Raw genomic sequence first — 27,694 nt, 5'->3', positions numbered from 1 at the left:
AAGGGGTCGCAACCCACAGGTTGAGAACCACTGGTTTGAAGGTCTAATGAAGAGTCGTGGTGCAAGGAACAGAAAAAACCAAGCAAATAAAAAAGAACTACTTTTGTTTTTGTTCTGCCAAAAAAGCGGAAACCAACAAGTAGCTTGGCTATGATTTAGACCGGCATAATAACGTAAACAACGAGACATCATAGTGTCACCACTTTGGGAGACGCAGAAAGGAGATGTGGTGGGCGAGGGGAGGTGTAGACTGATGAGAGGTCAGGCAGCTCTAATCTTCCATAATATTACGTTCAATAGACAACATGTAGATTGGTAGGTAGGACAACAGACACAACAGTATGTTAACTTAAAATAACAGATAGAACCCCAGCATTAAATGTGTTGGCCTTTGAAAAGGATTTGGGGGTAGAATATGGTTGGAGAATGTGCTACTTTTTAAAATTCTATTAGTTTGATGAAAATAAACATCAAATTTAAAAGAAAAAAGTTTCAAGTATGCCACTCACAATAGCAACAAAACTGTAGGTGAGCGCTGAGGAATTGTCATTAAAGAGTACAGGACTGGTACAATTATCAAACTGTCCTGAGATACATTAAAGGTCTAAATACATGAGCAGATAACAACTTGTTTTCAAATGGGAGGCTCAACATTCACCAAGAAGACTTTTCTTCCTAAATTAATCTCAAAACATAGCACCACTTTCAACAAAATAGCAACAAAGTTGTTGGCGGTACTCAAAGAGCTGATTCTAGTATTCACAGAAAATAGTGAAGGTCCCAGCCCATCTGAGATAATTTTGAAAAAGAACAAGGACTTGTTCCATCTGACAGTAAGACTCCTTATAAAGTTACAATAACTAAAATAGGGAACCGATGAAACAGAAGAAAGAGCCCAGAGAAACAGACCACACCTTTACAAAAACATACGGGGAGGGTGGCCATCAAATCAGTGATCAGAAGATAAAGTTTTTTTTTTTAAATAAATAACAATGAAATGACAGGCTACTCAGAGAAAGAGCACCCATCCTGCCTTGTAGCAAACAATAAAAGGAAGTTACAGATGGGTCCAAAAAAAAAAAAAAATAACCGTCAAACACAAAACTTTAACACTTACAAAACAAGTTAGACTGTCTATGAGCCTGTGTAAGAAAAGATTTCTTAAATAAGACATAAAAAGCAAAATCCTTGACGTAATTGATTAATACGTTTGACTAGAAGACAATGAAAAACTTGTGCATGAGAAAATACGCCATTAAAAAATGAAAAGACAAAAGGGTGATTACAAGCCAGCATGAGAGAAAAATGAGCAGCGGACACGCATAGGAAACTCACGACAGGAAATCCAAACGGTAAATAAACATGAAAACGCGGACAACCTCACTAGCCAGAGGAAATGCAAATGAGAGTTAATCCAAGGTGCGGTATTTCACACCCTCAGGTGGCAACAAGCAGTCTGATGTGTTGGCAAGGCAAGTGGAAACTCAGATACTCAGCGGGTGGCAGTATGTCTTTGCAAAACCTCTCTGAAAAACACCGAATTTGGCACTATTTTAGCAGAGTCCAGTTGTATATTCTCAGACCAGTTATTCTCTTCCTAGATATACGCAGGAGCGCACACACAAGTATACAAGGAGTCAGGCACAGAGATAAAGACCACAGCATTGCCTTGGGTTCACCAGCAGGGAATAAATGTGGACTAGGCGCATGCCAGAATGAACAAGGTCAACACGAAAAAGCCTCAAAAACATAATGTGTGGGGGCGGCGCCTGTGGCTCAGTCGGTAGGGCACTGGCCCCATATACCGAGGGTGGCGGGTTCAAACCCAGCTTTGGCTGAACTGCAACCAAAAAATAGCCGGGTGTTGTGGGGGGCACCTGTGGTCCCAGCTACTTGGGAGGCTGAGGCAAGAGAATCGCTTCAGCCCAGGAGTTGGAGGTTGCTGTGAGCTGTGTGAGGCCACGGCACTCTACTGAGGGCCAGAAAGTGAGACTCTGTCTCTACCAAAAAAAAAAAACATAATGTGTGAGTAGAGCAAACTGGAAAAGGGTAAATACAGTGTGGCACATTTCATGTAAAATTTCAAAACATCACTGAAGAATATATTTCGGATATAGAGATGTTAATAAAAATGTAAAGCATGCTCATGGGAAATACATAGCGACCACACAAAGCAGTGTGACCTCCAGGGAAAGAAGAAGATGGAAAAGGGAATAGAATTGCAGGAACTCATAGAGATTTTCAAAGCTAAGTCATGTGTTATTTCTGACTGACATTTGGCAAATATTAATACTTGTCCAATGCAGAAATGGTGATAAGCACATGAAAAATACTCACCATCATCAACTTTCGGGAAAATATGAGATAAAAGCAACAATGGGAACCTACTTCATACTCACTAGAATGGTTGAAATTTAAAAAAAATGTTGGCGAGGAGGCAGAACAATTGGAAGCTCACATATTGCCGTGAGCGATGAGTAAATTGAAGCCATCATTTTGGAAAATAGTTTTGCATGTCTTATAAAGTTCAACATACACTTTCCATAGGATCCAGCAATTTCATCCATAGGTATTTTATGACAGAGAAATGAAAATACATCCAAAAGACTTGTACACAAATGTTCATAGCAAACTTATTCAGAAGAGCTAAAAAATGGAAACGCTCCAAGCATCCATCAACTGACAAATGGATGAGAAAACTGCAGTAAGTTCAACTAATGGAACTCTACTCACAATTAGAAGGGGTGAGCCCCTAGGACACCAGCGTGGATAAATCTTACACAGCTTCACACTGTTGAGTACTTTGAGTTTTCCACCATTCTCCTGCCCATACGATGAACCTCCAGTATCTTTGCAATAAATTCCACTTTGCTCATTACATCAGCCAGAATCGATGTCCAATGTTTATAACCCAGGAACTCTGTAGAGCACAACCTCAATCAGCTCAAGGTAGGTGAAGCCCACAGCGCAGCTCTGGATTGTAGAGCTGTCAGCCACCCAGCGTGTCAGCCACCCAGCCAACTTCTCAAGATCTTGACTTCCCCACCTCAATCCCCCAGGGCTGTTGGAAGACAAAATGAAAGAGAACCGTCCCTTATTGAGTGATGTGCCAAGCATTTGGGCACATTGTAATTTAATCCTTAATAGCCTGGTAAAGTAGGGATTATCCCAACTTACCTATGAGGACACTGAAACTGAGGAAGACATTTTTTCCCATGGTTACAGAGCTCCTGAGTGACAGAGCCAGACAGAACTCCAGCCAAATCTGTCTAACTTTAAAAGCCTAGCTCTTGCCACCTCATCATACGAGGCGTCATACTGCCTTGCCTCAAGAAAATAATCAGTCAAAGAGACGTCAAATTAGAAATCAGAGTCAAGAGTGGATGCTGGCTGTACCTGTTAGGGGCGGCGTGGGGAGGTCAGCTGTGTACAGTGTAGGCTGGGGCACCCACCTGGGCAAGAGTGACTGCCCAGCATGGTGGGCAGAGGGCAGGGGTGAGGAGCAGCCACACGGCCTGAGGAATAGCATGGGAAACATCCTCACTCCAGGGGAGTGCAAGTGAATCCTTTCTGCTTGGAAATGAATAAAATGTTCCTGTCCCCATGGCAACGGAGCATGCTTGTTGCTGTCCATACCTGTGACCGGGTGACTCACGTTTTTGGCAGTGTGCTACTGAGTCCAAAGCTGTTAGCTAATCAGCCTAGAATGTGCATGACAGCACTGATCATATCTGGGGAGATAAGCAGAGTCTACAAGTGTCCTCTGAGACTCTGCGGCCTGGGAGTGTTTCCCCTTTGTTTTCACACTGCATTCCTGATCCCTGTCACCCGAACTGTTGTAAGGAAGCTGGGCCTTTTCTGGGCTCTCTCAATAGGCAGAGGGAACAGAACAGAGTTGGAGTTAGAACCAAAGGTAGGGAAGGGAATTGAAGGCGACATGAAAAGGGAATACAGTGGGCTTGCAGAGCTGATAAAACCAACACAAACTACAGGGAGGTACAGAATTCTGATTTTAGACCAAATCCCATTAATAAATCTTGAAAGGTGGCAAGTGGAAGAAATAATCCTGGCAGACCCTGCTGTGGGTCAGGCATGATCCCAGACTGACTTGGGTTCAGTCATACATTTCTAGAGGAGGAAGAGGAGTTTCAGAGGAGGCACCACAGAGCCACTAGCTAATGTGAACAGTTAGTTGAAGACCCAGGACAGGGCTGAGGTAGGGACAGGGAGAGCTGTGTCACCATGCCAAAGTGACTCCAGTGTCCCCTCCAAACAGCAGAGGCCCAGACGCTACTGCAAGGACCCTGCCAAACCTATCTTGGAAGCCTTGTGTGCCTCTCCAGCTACTGAGTGACCCTACCAATCTAACGGGGGACTATGCTGGGCACCCGCAGGGATTGTTGAAGGCCTGAGCAAACCTACAGTTCCCACTTAGTTTCTCGAGAGTTGGTAAAGTTCTGGTGTGCATGGGGGAAACCCACAGCAAAAATCCATCAGATAAGGAGAGTCAACGCAAGGAAGATGCCCAGATTTCAGAGTGTGCTCAGGCCAGCTCCCCAGGAGGGCTCTGCACACACACTTACAATCGCACCCTGTGAGTCCTGCTACCCCAACTTCTGCTAAGCCGGCAGTCCTCTCCCCAAAGGTGGGATCCCCGATGAACAATTGGCCCAGCATCTTTACCAAGGCACACTCATGATCCACACACCACAAGAACACTCATCATAAAAGGTGTTTCTTACACAGGAGTGTGGCACATGCTTATCCCAAGGTGCTGACAAGTTTGTAATCTCCTGGGACGCAGGGAGCCAGGTGTTCTGGGTGTCTGCCTTGCCCACAGCACCCAGAAGACACGCTTGATGGTGGAGAAAGTCAGGGAAGGTCCACTGGATCGCTGTTGAATGAAAGAGGGAGGGAAGGGGCAGGAGGAGGAAAGATTTCTGAACAGCTTCCTCGAGTTCCCAAGCCTTCATCATCACGCAGGGCGGAGGCAGAACACAGCCTGTGTGTTACCACTGAACTCTGCAAAGAACACCACAAGGGGTGGGGGTGGGGCTCTAACATTTCTGACATCTTTATCACGGAGAAGGGGCAGCAGTGCTGAATTCTAAGGTCCTTCTCAGTTCTAAAAATCCCTAGGTCTCTCTAAGGATCCCCTAGAAAGAAAGTAACTGGAAATAAGGAGACTCATCACTCTATTCAGTGATATATTTGGAAGGGAGGGTGGGTGTGGGAAGGAGGGGGGCCACTGGAGCTCCCATGCTTGCTTCAACCAGGGCAGACCCACCACTCCTCAAATGTACATGGGAGCACTGCACAATTTCAATTTGTGAAAAAGAAAAAAAAAGTGTTTCCTGCTTTTGAAAATAAATGGATGATTAAATAAGTGAGTTGGCACAGCCATGGCTGTCAGGGTAACCAATGAGCTGGGCTGTGGGTGCCCCAGGAGGCATGGAGGGGGTTCCAGACCCCAGGCAGCCCAGCTGGCATCCTTCTCAGTTCCAACATTCCTGTACTCTGAGCCCCTTGGCTGAGGCAGTAAGGGGTTCAGGAAAAGGGGGCCTAAGCCTCCCAACGTGACGTTCTTTGGCCAGTGTCTGACTCTCGTTAAACCCGCGCAGGCCCAGGCAGGAGGGGCGGCTCCACGAGGCACTAATTGCCCAGCATCTTTTTACAAGGCGCAACCCTGAGCTCTGAATAGAATCAAGGTAAATCCTCACGTGGCCTGGTGTCTTTAACAGGGAAATAAATCAACCCTTATTACACAGGGCAAGTTGCCACCCTGTTGTATTTCTGGAGCGGTTGCTTCCCATGCCAGAAGGGAAGGGTGAGCATGCAATGTGGACACAAAACCCAGGGAAGGGAGGTCAAGTTCACAGGTCCTATTTCAGAGCAGGGAAAGGCTGGGAAGAGGGGGCGGGCTCAAAGTGAACCCACAGCTTCTCTGAAACTATTGGGATTAGAAAAGAGAATTAGTGAAGAGTTCCCACGCCTTGCCTTCCCTAATCCAGCCACCCAGAGAGCAAAATGAGATAAAGAGAAAACAGAAGAAAAAAAGTAGATGAGGTTTGGATGAGTTGGGGACCTTTTCAGTCTGATCCTCCAGCACAGGAGATGAGCCCATGCAAATTCTGGCAGCCAGCACAGAAAGAGAAATGTGCTTGGCCACATGGTCCTCGGCCTCCTCCAGACAAAATAAGCCACCTGTGCAGGAAAGACACAATCAGTCATTCCTGCCCTAACACTGGAAGAAATGCCTCCAACGGGCCCACAGAAAAACACACAGTAAAAAACAAATGCCTTTTTTTTTTTTTTTTGAGACAGTCTCAGTTTGTTGACTACAGTGCTATGGCATCATGATAGCTCACAGCAACCTCAGATTCCTGGGCTCAAGTGATCTTCCTGCCTCCAGCCTCTCCAGTAGCTGAGACTAAAGGTGCCTGCCACAGTGACCAGCTAATTTTTCTATTTTAGTAGAGACAGAGTCTTGGTCTTGCTCAGGCTGGCCTTGAGCTGCTGAGCTCAAAGCAATCCACCTGCCTCAGCTTCCCAGCATGCTAGGATTATAGGCATGAGTCACCTCGCCTGGACTTTAAAGACCTATGAAACTCATGTTTATTTTGGTTTGAATGAAGTCTTTAAGAAGCCCTCTCTGGATATCAGTTTCTGGCTGCAGTTCCTACAACCCAGCTGTCAGTGAAGGCCCCACTCATAGGATAAGTGAAAATAAGAATCGAACTCCCAACTTGGGGAGAAAGGTAAGGAGAGGAGGTGGGCTTCGTGTAAATAATTAACTCATTTGTTATACCAGGGACCTGATAGACAGTGGAAAAGTTAATAAGCTAAGGAACAATATACAAGCATTTTATTTTAAAGTCTAGTATTTTATTTAAATTCCTGATGGAGAACTAAGAAAAAAAAAAAACACCCTTTGAAGTGTGGCTATAAAGGGGAGGGGTAGGAGGGCTAGGGATATTAGTGTGTTGTTTTGTATTCTAAGCTTTTTAGTACCATTTGATTTTAGTTTTAACCCCATGGGCATGTTATCACTTTTGCTTAAAACAAAAACAAAGGCTTTTAAATTTACAGCACAGAAATGAAGAAAGAACACACACCAGAATGCCATGCAAATGAGAGTATGTTTTTACAAGGATAACCTTGAGTTTGCTCTGATTTACACGCAACAGTAAATCTCTTGCAAACTTCATAATTATTAAGAGCAGAACTCTGCAACACACCTCACAGCCAGCAGAGACATGGGCACACTACACCATCACAACTGAGAACCTCCCATCTAAGCAGCCCTTAAAATCCCAGATGAGGGCCATGAGGCAGCTTTCCCATCCTAGAATCTTCTAGAAAACCCCCAAAAGGAGCTAACTTCATGGAAATTCAGTGTGCCTGAGAATCCGGGTGCGCTGTCAAACTCAATCATGCTAGTCCTCTCTGCAACCGACTCCTGACTTTAAGGCCTAGAGAGGGTGAAAACTCAAAGTTATGCTATGACAGAATCACCCACTTTCCCCAGATGCCGAGAAATGACATCTTCATATGTGATAGCAATTTATCCTGTGGCATGAAATCACTGAAGCCAGTTAGTGTCCTCAATTTTTAGATGTGGATCCAGAATGCCCAGATTTGAAGTGACCCCCCAAGTCTCAACACTATGCTGTGATAACATCAAAACTCAACCCCCCCAGTTCCAATCTGGCATCCTTTCTGCCACACCAACGTGTATTCTGGAACATGACCATAAGTTGAAAGGAGACTTGAAAAAGGGACTCCACTATCACATGTGGACCAAGCCAAATTAAACAAGGTCTCTTGCCGCAGGACTTCTCAGAGGTGATGCTGGAGCCCACCCTGAGCTCAAGCCCTTCTCTCCACCTTCCTTCACTGCCTTTGATGGCCACCCCTGGCCAGCCCTCTTTTTTCCTTGGAGCAGCAAGAGCCTAGCAGTTCTCCCTGATTTTAGCACCACTGCCAGCTCCCATCCATTCACTACCCAGGAGTCAGAGTGATCCTTCCAAAAAGATCCATCAAAAATCTACGGCAATACTCAAACCCAAAACACAGAAAGCAAAGGGGTGGTCTCGGGGGCTAGGAGGCTGGGGAATGACTGCCTAACAAGGAGGGGGTCTTCTTTAGGGAGTGATGAAAAGGCTTTGGAACTAGACAGAGGTAATGGTAGCCCGACACAGGGAACATAACTAAATGCCAGTGAGTTGCACACTTTACATAGTTAATTTTATGTTATGCAGATTTTTATCTCAACAAAAACTCCATCCTGTCAAGCCCCAACTCAAACCTCTCCAATGAACACCACCTTCCTCAGAGTTAAAATCTCATGTCTACAGTGGCCTGACAGGTCTCCCATCCCCACCTCCACCAATTCCAGACACACTGGCCTCCTCCTCCTCCTCCTCAAGCAGGCTGAGAACTACCTACCTCATTGTCCTTCCATTAGTACCCTGACCCCCAAATACCCTCTTTTCACATACCTACAAGGATGCTCCCTCATTTCATTCACATCTTTGGTCATATGTTACCAACTGAGACCCTCCCTGTCGAACCCGCCTAAAATAGCACCTCCTGCCACCCTCTGCTCTGTGAAAGGAAAAGAGTATACCACTTGCCTAATATTCCATTCTAGAGTCCTTTGGTTTTCAGTAGTCTGCTGTCCCAGTATAATCTAAACAGGGCAGGAGCTTTGTTATAAAGGCCCAGAACCTGAAATACAGCCTTTTCACACTACTAATAAATAAAAATGTCTTGAATGAATGAATGTCTATGCAACCATACATTTGTTTGAGGGTCAAAGTTATTTGTCCAAGGATCCCTTTTTCCCCCCAAAGGGGCTTCCTGATAGGCAGGAATTGACTTTGACAAGATGCTCACTGTATTAGCTTCTCATGGCTGCTGTAAGAAATAACCATGAACCTGGTGGCTTAAGACAACCCATTTTTTTTTTCCTTAAAATTTTGAGGTCAGAAATCCAAATTCAGTTTCACTAAGTCAAAATCAAGGTATCAGCAGGGCCATGTTCCCTTGGCAGCTCTGGGGGAAAATCATTCCTTGCCTTTTCAGGTTCTCTGGTGGCTGCCAGCATTCCTTGGCTTGTGGTTGCATCACTCTAACCTGTCTCCATGGTCACACTGGGTTCTCTTCTGTGTGTGTGTCAAATCTCCCTTGGCCTCTCTTATAAAGACAGCTGTGGTTGCAATCAGGACCCACCCGGATAATCCAGAATCATCTCCTCATCTCAAAATGTATCTTTTCATGCAAGGAAACACTTGTGGGGATTAGGACCTGAATATTCTTGGTGGCCATTCAGTCCCCCCTACTTGCTAAATGTGCCACTGCTCATCTACCTCGATTCTGTGTCTGGGCTGTGGGGAAGGAAGGGTTCAGGAGACAGTGCTCTTGTCCTGACCCTAAATGACCCTGGGCCAGGCCACGCCCCCCCAACCAAACCCCCATTCTCTCTCCTTTATAAAGAAGCTGTCACTTTTTTTTTTTTTTTTTTAGAGACAGAGTCTCACTTTATCATCCTCGGTAGAGTGCCATGACATCACAGCAACCTCCAGCTCTTGGGCTTACACGATTCTCTTGCCACAGCCTCCCTGTGTCATGACACCATTACCTCTGTCTAGTTCCCTACAGGCGCCTGCCACAATACCTGGCTATTTTTTTGTTGTGGTTTGGCCGGGGCTAAGTTGGAACCTGCCACCCTCGGTATATGGGGCCAGCACCCTACTCACTGAGCCACAGGCGCTGCCCAGGAAGCTGTCACTTTTAAGATTCCATTCTTATCTAATATTATGAGTCTTTGTATGATGCTTTTAAAAAGGTTGAAGGACTTCCCCAGGGCTTAAAGAAGAATCAAAGTCAGGAGCTGCAATGGACAGAAGTGCTTTCCTCCCCCCACCTGCAATCCTAGAAGTGGTTTCCATGGGAGAAAAATCAAAAGGTAAAAAAGCAAACACCATTAATCCTACTGTTAGTATTTCATTGATTTTCTTCTTAAACAATAGGCTGGTTGTTAGGCTGGTTCAATTGATGTCCCATATTTCACTAAATGCTATTATATATCTTACCATGTTATTAAAACCTCTTCATTTTAATACTATGCGGTTTTTTAGCCACTCCCCTGAATAGACGTGGATCAGTGCTCTCTTAGAAGAAGGTGCATCAAGGTCCCTTCCTGGCATAGGAAGCAAAGAAGCAGGAACATCCTTAACCTGTGGCCTAAGGGATCCTTATCCCTAGCAAATGTGGGATAACTCTTTGCTGTCTATCCCTCTTCCAAGGCATATACCAATATGTACGTATAATCCATAAAGCATAGGGTCTGACCTAAGGCAATGACCCAAATATCACCAGCTTGCAGTCCACTGGCAGGCAGCAAGCCCTGGCAGGCAGCTGAGCAGCAGTGCCCTGCATGTACCCACTTACTTATTAGAAAGAACAACACCTGGAATCTCCCTGAATGCACTGCTGGCTCACTCCTGAAGGATACAGGCTCAGCTGCCAGATGTCAGGAACCTCAAGTTCATAGCATCAACACAAGAGTTGAAAGAGTGTAGGTCTTGCAGGTGTAAAGGCCAGAGCTCCAGGTCCCCTCCATGGCCTCCCAGCTCTTGAGCAAGCCAAAAGAGCCCTCTAGGTCTCTAAATTGGTGGTGATAAAAACCTGCCTTGCTGGGTCTTAGCAGAATTTGATAATGTAGCAAGATGAAAGACTCTGTAAGGGCCATTCAGGCAGAGTGAGAAATGGTTTTCCATCACATCTTTTAATGACCTTCTCATTGCTTTACTACTTCATTTCAGCTTCTGTCAACTGCAATGTGACTTCCACCCCTCACCACTCAACCAACCCTCTCCTCCAAGCTTACCTGGTGTCACAGCAGGGGCCCTGCTCTGGGGCCAGACTGCCTTGTTCAAGTCTCAGATGTACCTTCTGACTCTATGGCTCTGGACAAACTATTTAATATTCCTGCCTCTGTTTCCTCATCCACTGACAGTAATAACAGTACCTTTCTTAAAGGACTTCTGTGAAGGCAGAATGTGCCAACAGGTGTAAGGAACTTAGAATTACACTTGGCACATAGGAAGCTGTTTATACATATTAGTATTCCCTGTTATTTATTTCCTAAACTGCTATTAATGTAATATACATCCAAAAATTGCATAAAATATCGATGTGTATCATAATGAATAATTATAAAGTAAACTCCGTGAAGCTTCCTGCTGGTCCCTGCTTTATCTGACCCTTCTTTATTTGTATTCTTCTTTTCTAGATATCACTTCCCTGTTTTTTCTAATAGTTTTGTCACTGACATATATATCCCCAAACAGAGAACTTTAATTTTACAATTGTTTTCCCTTTAAACCCCTATGTGATGATGAAATTTTACATGTTTATAAAACTTTACATTCATTCAACCCTACTGGAGTTTTTGAGTTTTGCTTCTTTCATTAAACCTTCTGTTTTTAAGACTGGTCTGTGTGGTTGCATAGGTCTCAAATTCCTTTATGGTTTCCTTATTTTTTCCTCTTTCCTGAATAGTATCCCGTCATATGAGCAGAGTACAATTTATCCATTATGCTGCTGACAGATGACTGGGGTGTTTCCATTTGGTTGCTGTTACGAACTATGCTGCTGTGAAGATTATTCTAAGTCAAGTTTATAGGGGTAGAATTTATAGATAATAAAATTCATCCTTTCAATGAATGGATGTCCAGTTCAATGACAATGACAAGGGTATCACCATGCACCAGGACTCTCAGCAATTCTCGACACCTCTGACCTGGTGCTCCACCTCGTATACACAACACCCCCGTCCTTCCCCTTCTTTGACGGATGAGGCTCTCCGAAGTCCCTTCCTACTTTCCCTCCTTCTCCTCCTTGGTCCTCATCCTGGCTCTGTCCCTTACAGGCATGTTCCCCGAGGCTCCATATTCAGCCTCCCTTTCTCCCCTGTGACACTCTCTGGCCAGCTTCCTCCTCTGGTCCCTTGGCGGCATCCCCACATGTCACCCCCCAAGTCCGCACCAGGGACCTGACTTATCTGATAAACCACATTCAATCTGAAAATCACAGACTGCTGACAGCTCAAATTTAGTATGTCCCAAACCAAATTCTATTTGTCCCAACTGCTCCCTATAGGATAGCCCCTAAGAGTTCAACCCAAAATCAGATCTTTGGTTTTTCCATGTACCAAGTTCCCAACAGTCAACCACTTCCAGGGTCATATCTATTCCACTGCCAAAATCTCTCCAAATTTTCTCTCTCCCCACTAGTGCCCCTGGTCCTCCAAATGCCTCTCCTTGTCTCATTGCCAGGAGTCTTCCCTGCTCAAAATAACCTCTGAAGGGCCCTACATGGCATGCAAAATACCAAGTCCTTCAAGGATTTTCCACACTGTTGTGAACCAACGAGCAATCTGTTGATTTTGCCTACCTACCCATTCAAGTCCCCTTCTTCCTGGAATAGCTCCCAGTTTTTCCTGCGGGAGCAACACCTCTCCACTCCCAGGCATGGACAACACTACCCACCCCCTGAGACCCAAGACCAGGGCCATCACCCAACCAGTGAGCACATTCGGTCCCCTGGTCACAATGCCTGGCTCCCAAAGGCCACTCAATTCCATGGGATTTATTTAATCTCAGGGAAAAACTGCAGCTCTCTTTTGCTGATGGCCTCACAGTAGGAAGGACAGCCTTAAACCTCCTGGAGTAGTCAGAGTCTTCAATATGCAGCTCCAGCGACACCTGTCCACCCTACAGTGGAGTCCAAAGCATTCTCTTCTTTGCTTAAGTAGTGACCTGGGGTTTCTAACACTGCCGTAGAAGGGGTCCCTTCAGAGGCTGCACTTCCTTCCTTCCTCATCATCTCCTCCCACCCCCGTCCTACTTTACCCTACTTCAGCCACACCAGACATTTCCTAAATCAAAAACAAAACAATTACCCACAAAAACTATTCAAGCAGGTTGCCTTATTTCCCAAGCTTGCCTTTGATGCCTCTGTGCCTTTGGCCTTGCTAATTTTGGGCCTGGCTACCTGTCTTCTCTGGCCTCTGGGAATCCTCCTCCCCTCTGGGAGGCCTCGTCTCTGAGCCCCCATAACATTCTGAAAACTTTACTATAGTTACCTGCTTCCAACTGGCCTCCCCCAGCAGAGCTGCAAGCCAGAATGGCAGAGGTCAGGGCACACTCACCCTCGCCTCTGCCTCTTACCCGGGAGGTGACTCCACAAATGTTTTCTTAAAGGAATGGGAGGAAGGTGGCAGAGCAGAAGACAGACCCTCCTATCTGGGGCTGCTCAGGGCTCTGCCTGGTATAGGCCTTACACACGGCCATGTTCCCAGGAATGAGGAGAGGACCTGGGGTGCACAGCTCACGTCCCAAAAGCAAGGCAGCTAGAACACACCAGGTTCGAGTATCAGGTGAAGCCTGCGGAGTAGTGGCTTTGCGGGACACAGTGCATGTGCGAAGCTGTGGCCTCCTCCAGCTCTGTGCGCACCCTTCCACGATGCTGTGTTTTCACAAACCCATGATTTCAGAGCTGTAAAAACCCATTTGGCTCCATGGCTTTTTTTTTTTTTTTTTAATCTATAGGCAGGCACACATTGGGCAATCTCTGCCCTCACTCAAGTTCAGGGGCAAGGGGGTGGGGTATATGTTGGGGCTTATTTCCTTTTGCCCAAGAAGCCCTGGGATGCCCCCAAGTCCTGTGTACTGATGCCCCCATCTGCCTTATGCCACCCCTCCCTTCTCCCCTGGAACTCTCCAGCAGCCAAAGTAGGTGGAAGGAAGACCCAGCTGGGGGACAGGGGGATGATGAAAGCATTAAGTAGGGGCAGCTGACTGAACTCCCCCAGCCAGGAAGGCAGAAGAGGGCTCCTCAACTGATGCCAAAAGGTGCTTCTAACGACAACTCTCCCCCACTCAGCCCCGTGCAGCCGGGGCTGCCCCTGGCCCTCTTCATGCTTCCCTGTAGTTGATTCCTTTTGCCCAGATATTGACTCTGCATTCATGGCACAGCATGAACGTAACAGGAAGAACTGGGTGATGGGGTAGTGCAGGCTCCAAGCAGGAAAGAAGGCTTTGTTTCCCAAGGTGGGCCAGACCTTGCTGCCCCCAGTGACCACGATAGCAGAAAGAGAGCATACAGTGGGACTATAGCTTACAGTAATTATAAAAGGAGGTAGAGGGCCAGCTCAGGGCTGTGGGAGCTGCACACGTCCCCCAGCCAGGCAGGCCCTCCCTTCCTTTTGAGCACAGCTAATCAAAATAGAATAGCTGAGGGGCAGAGCTGTGGGCATGGAGGTGGGAGATGGGGACACGATGCTCACCATCCCATTAACTAGTGCCGGGACCTCCCCCAGCCCAGATTCCTCCTGCATGTGAACTAGGCCCGCTGGTTTGGATGATGTATCTCAGAGGCCATGTCCAGCGATGCACCTGTGAGTTATTACAAAACACCCGTCTAACCCCTCCCACTGCCACACCCCTGTTTGGCAGCCAACCGTGCTGGCTTCCTCAGGTCCCCAGAAAGCTCGGGATGCATTTCTAGGAGCCCCCTGCTAGATTTCCAAATACTTAAGTAGGCAGATGTGCCTGCTGCAGGGTGCTGCCTGAGATGGCGGGGACTTTCTGGCCAGTGAAAAGTTTACACATAGTCAGGGTGTTAAGATCTGCTAGAGGCATCTTTCCACTGCCTTGGGGTGATGTGGGGACCACACCCTACACCGAGGGTACAGAAGGTGAGGAATGAATTATGTTTCTTAACTTCTCCTCCAATGGAGACCCCCAATACACTAGATGGAGACTCAGAACAATAGGATAACAGGAAAAGGAACCAACCCAGGCAGGGCAGAGCCAGTTACAACATTGCAAACGTGTCTACACACACACCATGCTTCATTTTGGAAATGAAGTTGAATCCCCATGACTTTGCAAGCTTAGTCACCCCAGGTGCACCACCTAAGGGTGCCCGTCCTTAGGCCCAGTCTTCCTCTACAAAGCTCAACTCTCATCAACCTGACATACCCCAAGCTTAACAGCAAGATTAGTTAACGTCCTTCCACACTCTCTGAAACCTGTGTCAGCCTCCATTTCCCACCTAAAGGCATATGGTGCAGACAGCGAAGACCACTCTTCTTCCCTCCTGCTGGGTCTGAAGAATATTCTTAGCTTCTCAGGCCAGCTCCTGAGCACTTATCCAGAAGACCAGGAATGCAGAGAGAGATAAGAATAGAGGAGGCTGAGCTCCACCTAGTCCCCTCCTTGAGTTATAAAGGCTCAGAGGGAAGAAATGGAAACTTTTGGTGCTAAGAACATTTAGCAGGGTTGTTCAGGTTTAACAGATAGTTGAAAGGAACAATATAGGGTTCTTGCCTCTCTAACTCTTTGTGATTAGTTTTGTTAATATTTCTAGCCAAACTTGCAAACTTGTCTCCTGTTTAGCACAAATGATCAAAAGCTTGTAGCCAGTTACTCAAAAAAACAAACAAACAAATGACCTATATCTGCCCGTCTTGATTTCCTCACCATCTTCCTCCCTTGGTGAGAGGCAGGTGGACTCTTCCCACACAAATTCAGAACGCCACTTCCCGGAGGCCTTTTCTCTGCCCTGGGTCCTACTGGTCTCCTACAGCTTTTGCCTTCACACCGGGAGACTTGGCATCTTCCTCCCTGAGGCTAACCACCTTGCAGCCTTTTCTGCCCGAGAGCTAGCACAAATGTGCAAACATCGAGGATTCCGTTACTTCCATACCGTGCCACTTACCACTGTTCGGAGACATCTGTTCTCCTCCCTCTGGTATCAGCCCACTTGGATTTTCCTCTGGGCACCACCCTTGCTTCTTTCTCAGCCCATGTGGTAAAGATGCCACTGACCCCATCTCCCAGCTGTGCCATCTCAGGCTCCACCTGACAGCTGCCCAGTGCTGGTCCTGTTCTCTATTTTTTTGGTTTGTTTGTTTAATTATGGAGTGTTTTTAGACTCTTTCTGAGAAGGATGCTGAGCTGGAAAATGAAACCAATACAGAGAAAAGGAAAGCCTAGAGATGGAGACTTCGGACCACACTGCCTTTACCTCTTCTATTAGTTATTTAACGGGTGAAACAAATTAGCCCAAAACTTAGTGGCTTAAGATAACAATCATTATTATCTCAGCTTCTGGGGACCAAGTATCTGGCACAGCTTTCCCAGACCCTGAACCTGGGTCTGCTCCAAGGCTGAAAGTAAGACATGAATGAGGGCTGTAGTGATCTCAGGTGTGGGTAGAGAAGAATCTGGCTCCAAGCCCATGCGGGCAGCTGTCTGCAGACCTCAGGTCCTTGCCGGCCATCAAGTCACCACATAAGCCTTGCCCAAGACCACTCACAGGTGCAGCTGGCTCAGTCAGCCAGGAAGAGGGTGTGAGTTAACAGGGGACAGGCCACAGCGTGACATCCATCACTTCTGTAGTCAGGAGCAAGTCACTAAGTTCCACTCACACTCAAAGGGAAAGAATTACACAGGGGTGAACGCCAGGAAGCAGGGGTCCCTGGGGTCACCTCAGAGGCCACCTCACACATCTCTAGAAGGGGACAAGCCAATAGCTATGCACCTGTGGGCTTTTCTCTTATGGCGGCCAATAAATCCCTTTGACCCCCACCACCACACACACACTTTGTTGTCATAGTTTGCCTTAGGCTGCTGCTACTTAGAACCAGGAATTCATCAGACTTTTCTACAATTCCTTCTCGTTGGAGTCATCGCTGACTCTTCTAGACACACCCTTTCATTTGTTGGAGAGCAACTTTGGTCTCTGACTTCCATCACTTCTCTGGCCATGAGTTTTGGCAACTGGATAACAGAATCTACTGCCTAAATTGAGTTCTCAGTTTTCCAACCTCTTTTTTTTTTTTTTTCCTTGCAGTTTTTGGCCGGGGCCAGGTTTGAACCCACCACCTCCAACATATGGGTCCGGCGCCCTACTCCTTTGAGCCACAGGCGCCGCCTCTTCCTTTTCTACTCATATTCCTAACCGGGCTGCGTAGCGCATGGGGCCCTGCCCTTTGATTGCCTTTACTGAAGTTTTCCAAGGAGCCTGCGACCAGAAGGGGCCAGCAGAGCCACCTGAGGAACTCCCTCCCCTGGCCTGCATTCTTCGCTCTCCACAGGGACCCCACAGAAAAGCTGGACCAAATGTCCAAAGCAGCTCTGGACAGGGTGCCTCAGGGTCATCCCAGGACCCGTGAAGGTTCCAGAAGGGCAGCCTGGTGAAAGGGCATTTCTTTGGTGGGACTATGTAAGATTGATCAGCTAGAATGGCCATGGCATGCTGATTTCAGGTGACTCGAATTGTTTATCTAGGGGCCCACGCAACCTAGGGGCAGCCCTGCCTCCATCCTATCTCTGCCACCATCCCCTTGACCCGGTATTTCAAATTAGAAGATTTAAATTCATCAGATTTGATGAATATCAGAATCAACAGAAGAGTTTTGAAAAAGTAGGGTACCTGGGCCTCACTCCACACCAATTCACTCACTATCTCAATCAACATGCCCAGGCCTTATTTTTGTTTGTTTGTTTTTGGTGTCTGAGGGTTTTTGTTTTGTTTTGTTTTGTTCTAAGTTCTCCAGATAGTTCCAACACTGAAAAGACTTGGTTTAAGTGGACAGCACTTAATCTCAAATAAGCATTCAACCCTTGCTATTCTGCCCTAAATGTAAATTCGGTGGGCATGTAAGTGGGCATATACTGGATGTCATATTAGGAAATCGTATGTCTTCCTAAACTTCCTAATGTGGGAGTGCTGTGGAGTCCTGCTACTCAAAGAGGGATCCAGGCACTGGCAGCATCACCAGAGCTTGTTAGAAATGCACCATCTGGCCAGACGCAGGGGCTCACAACTGTAATCCTAGCACTCTTGCAGGCCGAGGCTGGTTGATCGCTTGAGCTCGGGAGTTTGAGACCAGCCTGAGCAAGAGTGAGACCCTGTCTCTAAAATATACTGAGGCAAGAGGATCACTTGAGCCCAAAGAGTTTGAGCTGTGAGCTTGAGTTTGCTGTGAGCTATGACGCCAGTGCACTCTACTGAGGGTGACAAAGAAAGACTCTGTCTCAAACCGCCCCCCACCCCGCCAAAAACAATGCAGTATCTGCACTTTACCAAAGCCCCAGGTGATGGGTTTGCACGTTCAAGTTTGAGAAGCACACTTCAAACCATCCAACACCCTAACACAGTTACCTAATGGATTTGTTTTCCATTTTCCAAGGTAATTATTTCATTTCTCAGGAGATGGCCTTGACTCACACTTCAGTTGGAAAGATAAGAGCAACCCAACAGGAACTGCTCATCATTGGGCCACCCAAACCCCATCCAACCCATAGCAGTGCCCACCTCTCAGCCTTTCCTCCCTCCATCTCCCGATGACTCTAATTTCATATCTCTAGGACTTTTCCCAGCTCTCGGACCTACAGCCACAGGTTCAGGAAGAGTCTAACAAGTCTAACAAAGAATTCAGTTCCCCCATTTCTAAAAACAAAACTAAAATTGCTCTCCTTACTCCATTTTAATGAATGGTACCACCCTCCAACCTCTTGCTTGCTCCCCACATCTAGGGTTCACCTTCCACATCCAATCCCACTCATCTCCCATCAGTTCTATCTCTAAAACTTACCCCAATCCATCCAAGTTTCTCCTTCTCCACCACTACCCTGCTGTTCCCAAGGCACCATCGTCATTACGACGATCTCCCTGTTTTGCTTTTCATAAAATGCAAACCATTTACCCTGATTCATAACGCAACTGAGTCTGCCTCCGTCCACTTACGCTGCTTTTGCTCCCCCTCTCCAGCCACACTGATCTTCTCGCTCTGTGCTGTCTAATGCAGGAGACTGGACACATGCAGCTATTTGAAATTAAAATTAAATTAATTCAAACTCAAATCGAATATAAAATTCAGTTCCCAGTTTTTACTGGCCACATTGCAAATGCACCATTGTCCCATGTGGCTAGTGGCTATTGTGTTGGAGGGTGCAGCTATGGAACATCCCGACACTGCAGAAAGTTCTATCGGATACTGCTGCTCTAGCTGTTCTGAGATAAGCAAGTTCGATCCTGTCTTGCACTTTGGTACTTGCTGTTCCCTCTGTCTGGAGTGCTGTCCACCCCCTCTTCCCACAGCCAGCTCCTTATCATCCAATCCTCAGAGGGGCCTCCCCAAAACACCCATCCTAAAGAGCAACCCAACTCCTCCCGATCACATGAGCCTATGTCATTCTCCAGGGCGTCCAGCACTAGCCCACGCCTTTCTTGTTTATTTGTGTTGTCTGCTTATTGCCCAGTTCTACCTGCCATCCCTCCCCATAGTACACTTAGGAGATCAGGGACTTGTCAGTCTTAACTCATCACTGTGTTCCTGCTCCTCACCCTGTACCTGTGGGACAGGACTGCTCGGTACACTCTGCTCAGTAAATATTTGCTGTCAAACCACATCCTGTTCTTGAATCTCTCACCCATCACCTTTCCCCTATTTTTCCCTGACACTACCCTGTTCAGCCTTCATCCACTCCACCCTGCAAACACTAGCAGGTTATTCCTGTTAATATTCCTCTTGTCAAATCAAGTTCCTGTCCTGATGCCTTCTCGTCCCAAATGGCCTCCATTTGGTCCCCAAATGTGCCATGCTTATTCCTACCTCGATGCTGCTGAAAAGGTCTTTTCTCTGCTTGGAGCACTTGCCCTGCATCTCAGGGGAAGCCACACCTTCTCCTGCCTTCCAGGTGTGGCTCAGGTGGCAGCCCCTTTGCATACACCGGCCCCTCCTCTGACCTGTCGGCAGCCTGGCTTTGCCACTTACTCAAGAAGTCCCACCTCCCGCGTGCAGGTACACAGATGATCCCTGTGAGCAGCAGTTCTAAACTTTGCTAAGGATCAGAAATGCCAGGAGAGCAAATAGAGAACACACACAGGTCCAGGCTCATAGAAGAGAATACAGTCTGAGCCTTTGCACGCTTTCCACATTTCTTGGATGACTCTAATACCCACCAAATTTGAGATCCACGGCTTTAGAATGTTAGACCTTCAACATGAGTGGCTCAAGTTCTGCCCATTTCCACCAACTCAGAGCACTCAGGAAATGACTGACTTGGCTCATAACCTTCTCTCGTGTAAACCTGCTTCTTCTTCTAGGAAGTAAAAGGTACTCTCCGTGGTAGGTTGAAAAATGCACCACCACCCCCCAACATTTCTACATCTTAGTAACTGGAAGCTGCTAATGTTACCTTATTGGCAAAAGGGACTTGTAGGACATGCCTGAGTTAAGAACTGTGAGGTGGAAGTTATTCTGGATTATTTGGGTAGGCTCTAAATGCAGTCTCAAGGGTCTTCTGAAGAGGAAGACAAGAAGATCAAAGAAGAAAAAGCCACTGTGGCCATGGAAATGGGGAGAAAAGGCAATGACCCTGACGTGGAGCCAAGAGACAGGGAAGAAGCCTCTGGAAGACGCAAAAGGACAGGAATGCTTTCTCCCCAAAACCTCCAGAAGGAGCCAGCCCTGTAGGTACTTGGATTTTTAGTCTCATAAAACTCATTTCAGACTCAGACCCTCAGAACTATGTGTGAATACATGTGTTGTTTAAAGCCACCAAGTTTGTGGCATTTCCTACAGTAGCATCAGGACACACAAATGCACCTTGTCTTACATAAGGCCAAGATCTGTATGTCCAAGCACAGCGATTTTATATTGAACTCACATACAGGTTGAGGATTCCTTATGTAAAATGCTTGGGACCGGAGGTGTTTTGGATTTTAAATTTTGGAATATTTGCCTTATACATACTGGTCAGACCCCAAATCTGAACGTCTGAAGTCCAAATGCTCCAATGAGCATTTCCTTTGAATCATATGGGTGCTGCAAAAGTTTCAGATTTCAGAGGATTTTGGATTTCAGATTTGGGATGCTCCAGTATTGAGAAATAGTGCTATATAGTAACCCAAACAGTATGGTGTTTAGTATAAAAACAAACACATATACCAATTAAATAGGACAGAGAAGTCATAAATAAATCCATATATTTACAGCCAATTGATTTTTGACAAAGGTGCCAAGAAATATACTTTGTGGCAAGGACACGCTCTTTGGTAAATGGTGCTGGGGAAATTGGATATTCACATACGGAAGAATGAGACTAGACCCCTACCTCTCACCACATACAAAAATCAACTCAAGATGGATTAAAGACTTAAACATAAGACATGATACTGTAAAACTACTAGAAGAAAACTTTATGAGATTGGGGCAGGGGCAGGAAGATTTTATGACTACATCCTCAAAAGCACAGACAACAAAATCAAAATAGACAAATGTGACTAAAACCAAAAAGCTTTCACACAGCAAAGGAAATAATCGGCAGAAAGTGCTGAAGAAGGTCAGAGGAGGGACCAGTGTCTGCAAAGGAGCCTTCCAGAGTAAAGAGACAACCTATTGTCACCCTGGATGTGGGGAGCAAGCAAGAGGTTGGAGGGTGGTTTCTGTTGGATCGAGAAAAGATCTGCAAACTATTCATCTAACAAAGGACTAATAGCCAGAATATACAAGGAACTCAACTCAACAGTAAAAAAACAAAAGGCATGAACAGATATTTCTCAAAAGAAGACATACACATGGCCGACAGGTAAATTATAAAATGCTCAACATCACTAATCACTAGGGAAATGCAAATCAAAACCACAATGAGATATCATCTTACCCAGTTAGAACGGCTATTTTTAAAAAGATAGAAAATAAGCCAGGCGCAGTGGCTCACACCTGTAATCCCAGCACTCTGGGAGGCCAAGGAGGGTAGATGGCTTCCACTTAGGAGTTTGAAAACAGCCTGAGCAACAGCGAGACCCCGTCTCTAAAAATAGCCAGGGCATTGTGGCGGGCACCTGTAATCCCAGCTACTTGGGAGGCTGAGGCAAGAGAATCACTTGAGCCCACGAGTTTGATGCTGCCGTGAGCTATGACGCCATAGCACTCAACCCCAGGGCAAACCTCTGTCTCCAAAAAAAAAAAAACAAAAAACAGAAAGATAGAAACTAAAAGATGCTGGCAGGGATTCAGATAAAAGGGAATTCTTAATACACTGTTGGTGGGAATGTAAATTAGCACAGCCACTATGGAGGAAAGTATGGAAATTTCTCCACAAACTAAAAATAGAACTACCACATGATCCAGCAATCCCACTACTGGGTATTTCTCCAAATGAAAAGAATTTCATATATCAAAGGGACACTTGTACCCCATGTTTACTGCAGCACTATCCACAGTAGCTAAGACATTGAATCAACCTAAGTGTCCACCAATGAATAAAGAATAAAGTGTCCACCAAGGAATGAGTAAAGAAAACGTGGTACAGATACACAATGGAATTCTATTTGGCCATAAAAAAAAAAAGAACGAAATCATGTCATTTATGTGCAGAACATGGGTGGAACTGGAGGTCATTACACTAACTGCCTTAAGCCAGTTAAGAAAGGTAACCTTTGCTTACCCTCATATGAGGGTGCTAACAGAGCTGATCTCATGGGGCTACAGAGCAGCCTTACTGATACCACAGGCTGGGAAGGGTAGGTGGGTGGGAGTGGGAGACTCAGAGAGGTTGGTTAGTGAGTACAAACATACAGTTAGATAGAAGGGGTAAATTCTAATATTAGATTGCAGAGTGGGTGACTATACTTAACAACCAATTATAGTTAGTGTCACATCGTATTTCAAAATATCTAGAAGGAGGACCTGACATGCTCCCAATACATAGAAATGATAAATGCTCAAGGTGACGGATACCCCAAATACCCCAACTTGATCATTGCCCATTCCACGCGAGTAACAAAACATCACATGTACCCCATAAATATGTAACTTACTATATATCGATAAGAAAGAAAAAATTAAAATAGTACCAGATGTGCCATTTGGACAGGGCTGGTTTGCTTTGTTCACCTGTGTCCACTACGTGTAGCTCAGTGCCTGCTCTGGACAACTGTGGATATCAAATTTTCTCAAGGGAGGCCTGTAGTCCAAGCCAAAACTTGGGATATCCCTTGCTGGGCCTGGTAGCCTAACCCCAACTGTGTTTCCAATAGGGAAAACACAGGTGTTCGCTAATCCGACAGGTCACTGAGCCCTGATAAAGAACCATGGCTTTGTGTTGACTTGAAAAAACCTCAGCCAGACAAACCCTTGCTCCTTAGATCCTCATTCTCATCCTCAAAGTGTACAGCTCGGAGATGTGTTGCCCAATATGGTAGTTACAAGGCCTGTACGGCGATTTAAATGTACATTAACTAAAAATAAATAAAATGGAAGACGCACTTCCTTTGCCACATCAGCTGCGTCTCAAGGGCTCACAGGCACACGTTAATGGCCACTGTGCCCGGCAACGCAGATGAACAATATGTACATCCGCATCATCGGGAGCACATTTCCAGCGTCGAGGAAAGTTCTGTGGGACTGCGCTGGCTCAGGGCACCTCTCCAAGCATTCTTGGCTCCAGCTCCACCTCCATCCCCCTGATAGGGGAACAACTCAGAAAAAGAGCAATGCTGCCACCACACCCAGTTCCCCTCTGGAATTCGTCCTTGAGCGTGGATCCTAAGACACACAGCTAGGAACACTATCCAGAGATATTTGCCCAAGTCTGGCTTTTCATTGAAAAGACTCTGTCATTGGAAAGCGGAGCAGCAGAAGAAACAGAAAGCGAGAGCATGATTAGAGGAAGAGGGAAGACCCCTGCGGGGGAGGGAGAGATTAGAGACAGGAGGAAGCAGGAAAAGATGATGGGGTGGCACGTAGGAAATGCTAGTAGTGTTATCCCAAGCAGAAAGTTCAAGAGTTGAAAAGGAAAACCAACCACAGAGGGGCTGGACCAAGCCCCCAGGTGATCTGTAGGACCGAGGATCCCCAGAAGCCAGGAGAGACCCCATCCACTCACTGCCCCTGTGCAAGGTAGCAGTCGGGAAAGGAATTCAAAAGAAAGCAAAGGCAAACTTCTCCAACCTGAAAATACACTGTGCTAGCGAGGCTGTGGGAAGACAGGTGTTCCTTCATGCGGCTGGCGGAAGCATCAGCCAGGACAGTCTGACTCAATCTGGCTCTTTCTGTCAAAACTACAAACACACGTATTCTTCACTGCCTTCCTTCAACCTCAGGGACTCGCCCTTGAGAGACACTCACCCACATGTACAGTGATGGTACTCAAGGTCACCCACAGCAGCAACAGGTGAAGGCGACAGGAAAGATTAGAAGCAACCCTCGTGCCCATCTGTGAAGCAAGTTGCAGGCGTTAAAAAGAAAGAAGCCCTTTTTATGGACTAAAAACTCTGAGATGCCGTCTATGGACTTAAAAAAACAGAAGTAGAGAGGGCGCACCTGTGTGAAGGAAAATAAAACCTGGATTAGGGGAAATAAAGGGACACGTATATTCCCGAAATGCCTGGACTATTTCGGGAAGCACCCCAAGAAACTGGGAACTTGTTTTTCTCTGGGGAAGGGAACTGGCTGGGGAGAAAGACCAACCCTTCCCTCTTTTGTGCCTTTCAGATACCAGACTCGAACATTTATTACCTATTCAATAAGCATAAAATTAACAAATAAAGATAGACTTTTGTGTATGTACAGTGAACCAAAAGTATAAAACATGCTTCTCCCCGAATGCTACAGTGTCCATGGGAAGGAAGGCAGCGCTGGCCAGGTGAGTGGGCTCAGCTCACCAGCTGCATGGTGGCCACAGTACCCTGGGTCCCCTCTCTCAACTGAGGGTGTGCCTTTCCCTGTGGTCCATCCAGGGCCTTGGAAGAGAAGTTCCCAAATGCCTGGCCCTCCGCAACTCTGGGCTGTAATCCAGTTAGAAATGACCAGTGAAGGAGCTCCCCCTACCTAAATCCCAGCGTCAGGGGTCACTTCTGACTGGGGTGCCACCATACCCCAGAGGCCCCGGAAGGCAGGGCATATGCAGCCACCATGCAGTGATCAATCCCCTGCTGGCCTCTCCCTCTAGGACAGAAAATCAAAACAAGTCCCATGGCTGCTTTCTGATAATCACTATGGACACAAGACACCAGCGTGCATCGAGGCTGTGTCCAATTAAGCCACCCCCATAACAACACCATAGCAACAAAGGTAATATTATTGTTCTAAAAAAGAAAAAACCGCAAGTGCACACACACACACATACACTGTGTTGTGCGACAGCTTTTAAAGCCACAGAGATAGCATTTTTTTCTGCACCCTACAACTTGCACCTCTCACTTCCCAACAGACTTCTTCAGCGGGAAGTCACAGGCTTGGGGTAATTTCCTCTTCACACCATTCCAAGATGTGCGCCCTTCAGGGAACTGGCACAAGAACGGGTCCCTGGCAAGGCCAGCAGGGAGTAGGGGCTGCCTGCTTGCTCTGCCTCCGCCTGGAGGCAGGGAGGCTGCAGGGCTGGGACAGCTGCGGGCTGGGGTGCTGCTCCACACCGCGCTCTGTCTGTCTGTCTGGCTGGCTGCCTGCCTCTCTGTGCCATACCCAAGCAGGGCACTGGGGTTTTGGTGGTTGCAGCAGTGAGCCGCATACTAATCTCCAGACCTAAATGTGGAAAGCATTAACCCAAATGAAAAGACATAAATCAGGAGAGGAGCTTATGGCACAGAGGAAAACAACTCTTCTTGGAGAGCGAGGGCCTGGGCTGTTGCACAAGAGCTGAATGAGTCACCAGCCAGCAGAGGGAAGGACCAGGGAGGGAAGGAGGGAGGGGAGCCCCCAGTGGGACTGACGGGTGCACAGGCAGGGGGAGTGGTGCAAAAACACAGCTGCAGGTTCCTAGCTAACCACACTTCATCAGCAATGGGGGGGCAGGGTGCCACCTCCCCCCAACTCAGGAAGTGTTTCAAAATGTGTCCTCCCCAGAGAAGACAGCGGAAAGGGGTCTTCCTAACAGCCAACGGGTCACCCTTGACAGCCTGCAGCTGTGCCCTGTGGAAGCCAACCTCAGCCCAAAGAGAAGGCCTCCCGCAGCCCTCTCTGCCCCCTCCTTGACCACATGCTGTACTCTATTGGGGTCCCAAGCCTAAGATGGGGTACACACTCTTGCCCCACCTTCTCACCCACCCTCACTATCATTTCTTATCTCTCCTTCCTCCAAACACCCCATTCTCCACATAAGCTGCTACTGATGACAAATCCTTCAGCCTCCCCTATCCGCAGCCCCTGGGAAGAATCTCATACCTTCTCCTAAAACCTTGCTCCACCCACCAACTTCCTCCCCCACACTCAACTCCAAACCTCCAGCTTCCGCGAACATTCTAAACCCCTGCTACGAGTGAAGCACACATTCCCGAGCATGGCCCCTCTCCCCAGACTGGAAGGAGAAGAAGTGAAGTTCTGAGATCTGGGGGCTCTAGAAATTAGCTCCACCTGCTTCAGACTTTGGTGGGACCCCTCACCTCTCCAGGTCACCTTCAGAATGAGGTTGGGTTTAGAGATCAGTTGGGTTCCTGAGACTCTGACAAGGCTCATCTGTAGGAAGACACAAAACGAACACTCCCCGGAGTACCTGGCTGCGCGGGGCTTACCCCAGAGGACTCAAGCCGAGTGGGAGTTCCCTGGGCACAGTGTGTCTCAGTAACTGGCCGGGTCACTCATGGTGTCACTGCACACTCAGTAAGAGTGATCCAGAGAAAGCACGTCCAGCCTGCGTCCTGCAAGGGATATCATAGGTGAGATGGGGGGAAGGGAAGAGAGAATGAAATGGGCTTGGAGGACTGTACCCAGGGAGGGCATTCCCAGGCCCAGGAACCATTCCTTCACTCAACAAGTGTTTACGGAATGCCTCCTATATAACAAGACATAGGGTTAGGTGCTGGGAGGTGTCAGTCAGCAGGACAAAGATCCTTGCCCCAGGGGAGCTCATACTCTAGTGAGGGGAGACAGACAACCCACAGCAAGGCTGCCAGACAGGTAAAGGATCCAGTTTTGTTGGAAGGCAATAAAAAAGAGAAGACAGAGTTGAAGGTGTGAAGCTGGCAGAGTGATTGGGAAACTGAAAGGAGACAGAGCAAATTACCACAAACTAAGGGGATTAAAACAAGACAAATTTATTCTCTTACAGTTCTGGACGTCAGAAGTCTGAAATAGGTCGCACTCACCAGGCAGGTGCTACCTTCCTTCCCATGGAGATTGTAGCATTGATGGAGAAGTGTGCTTTGCACTTTTTGTTCAATGTACATACGCAAAAGTGGATCTTTAGTTAACTTTATACTTATTGAATAGGTAATATATGCTCAGCTTTGGTATTTGAAAGGTACAAAAAAACTAAGCTTTTGTGTCAAGGTATCAGGGAGACTGGTTCCTCTCAGAGGCCCCAGGGGAGAATCCACTCCTTTCTTTAGCTTCTAGAATCCACTCGCACTCCCTGGCTTGCAGCCCCTTCCTCACATCACGCAATCCCTTGCTCTAATCCTCACATCTCCTACTGCTGACTCCTCCACCCACCTCCTTCTTATATGGACCTTTGTCTTATATAGGGCCTACCTGGATAATCCAGGACCATCTCCCACCTCGACACCCTCCACTTAGTCACATCTGCAAAGTCCCATTTGCCATGGAAGGTAACATATTTCTGGGCTCCGGGGATTAGGACTCAGACATCCTTGGAGGTGGAGGACCATC

The 27,694-nt window shown here is 47.0% G+C and overlaps 1 protein-coding gene and 1 long non-coding RNA gene across 3 annotated transcripts in view; one reads left to right on the top strand and one right to left on the bottom strand.

Moving 5' to 3' along the window:
- GAS7 (growth arrest specific 7) overlaps nucleotides 1-27,694 on the bottom strand; it is a 251,170-nt gene that overhangs the window by 157,764 nt on the left and 65,712 nt on the right. The gene's annotated exons all lie outside the window — the stretch shown is intronic.
- On the top strand, nucleotides 6,629-11,429 carry LOC128569977 (uncharacterized). The gene is made up of 3 exons (XR_008375506.1): nucleotides 6,629-6,758; nucleotides 9,851-9,970; nucleotides 10,830-11,429. It is a non-coding gene; the product is annotated as an uncharacterized LOC128569977 (long non-coding RNA).

The sequence above is a fragment of the Nycticebus coucang genome, chromosome 18 (genome assembly GCF_027406575.1).
Source record: "Nycticebus coucang isolate mNycCou1 chromosome 18, mNycCou1.pri, whole genome shotgun sequence".
Taxonomy (NCBI): Eukaryota; Metazoa; Chordata; class Mammalia; order Primates; family Lorisidae; genus Nycticebus; species Nycticebus coucang.
This window is presented reverse-complemented; position numbering and strand designations above follow the sequence as displayed.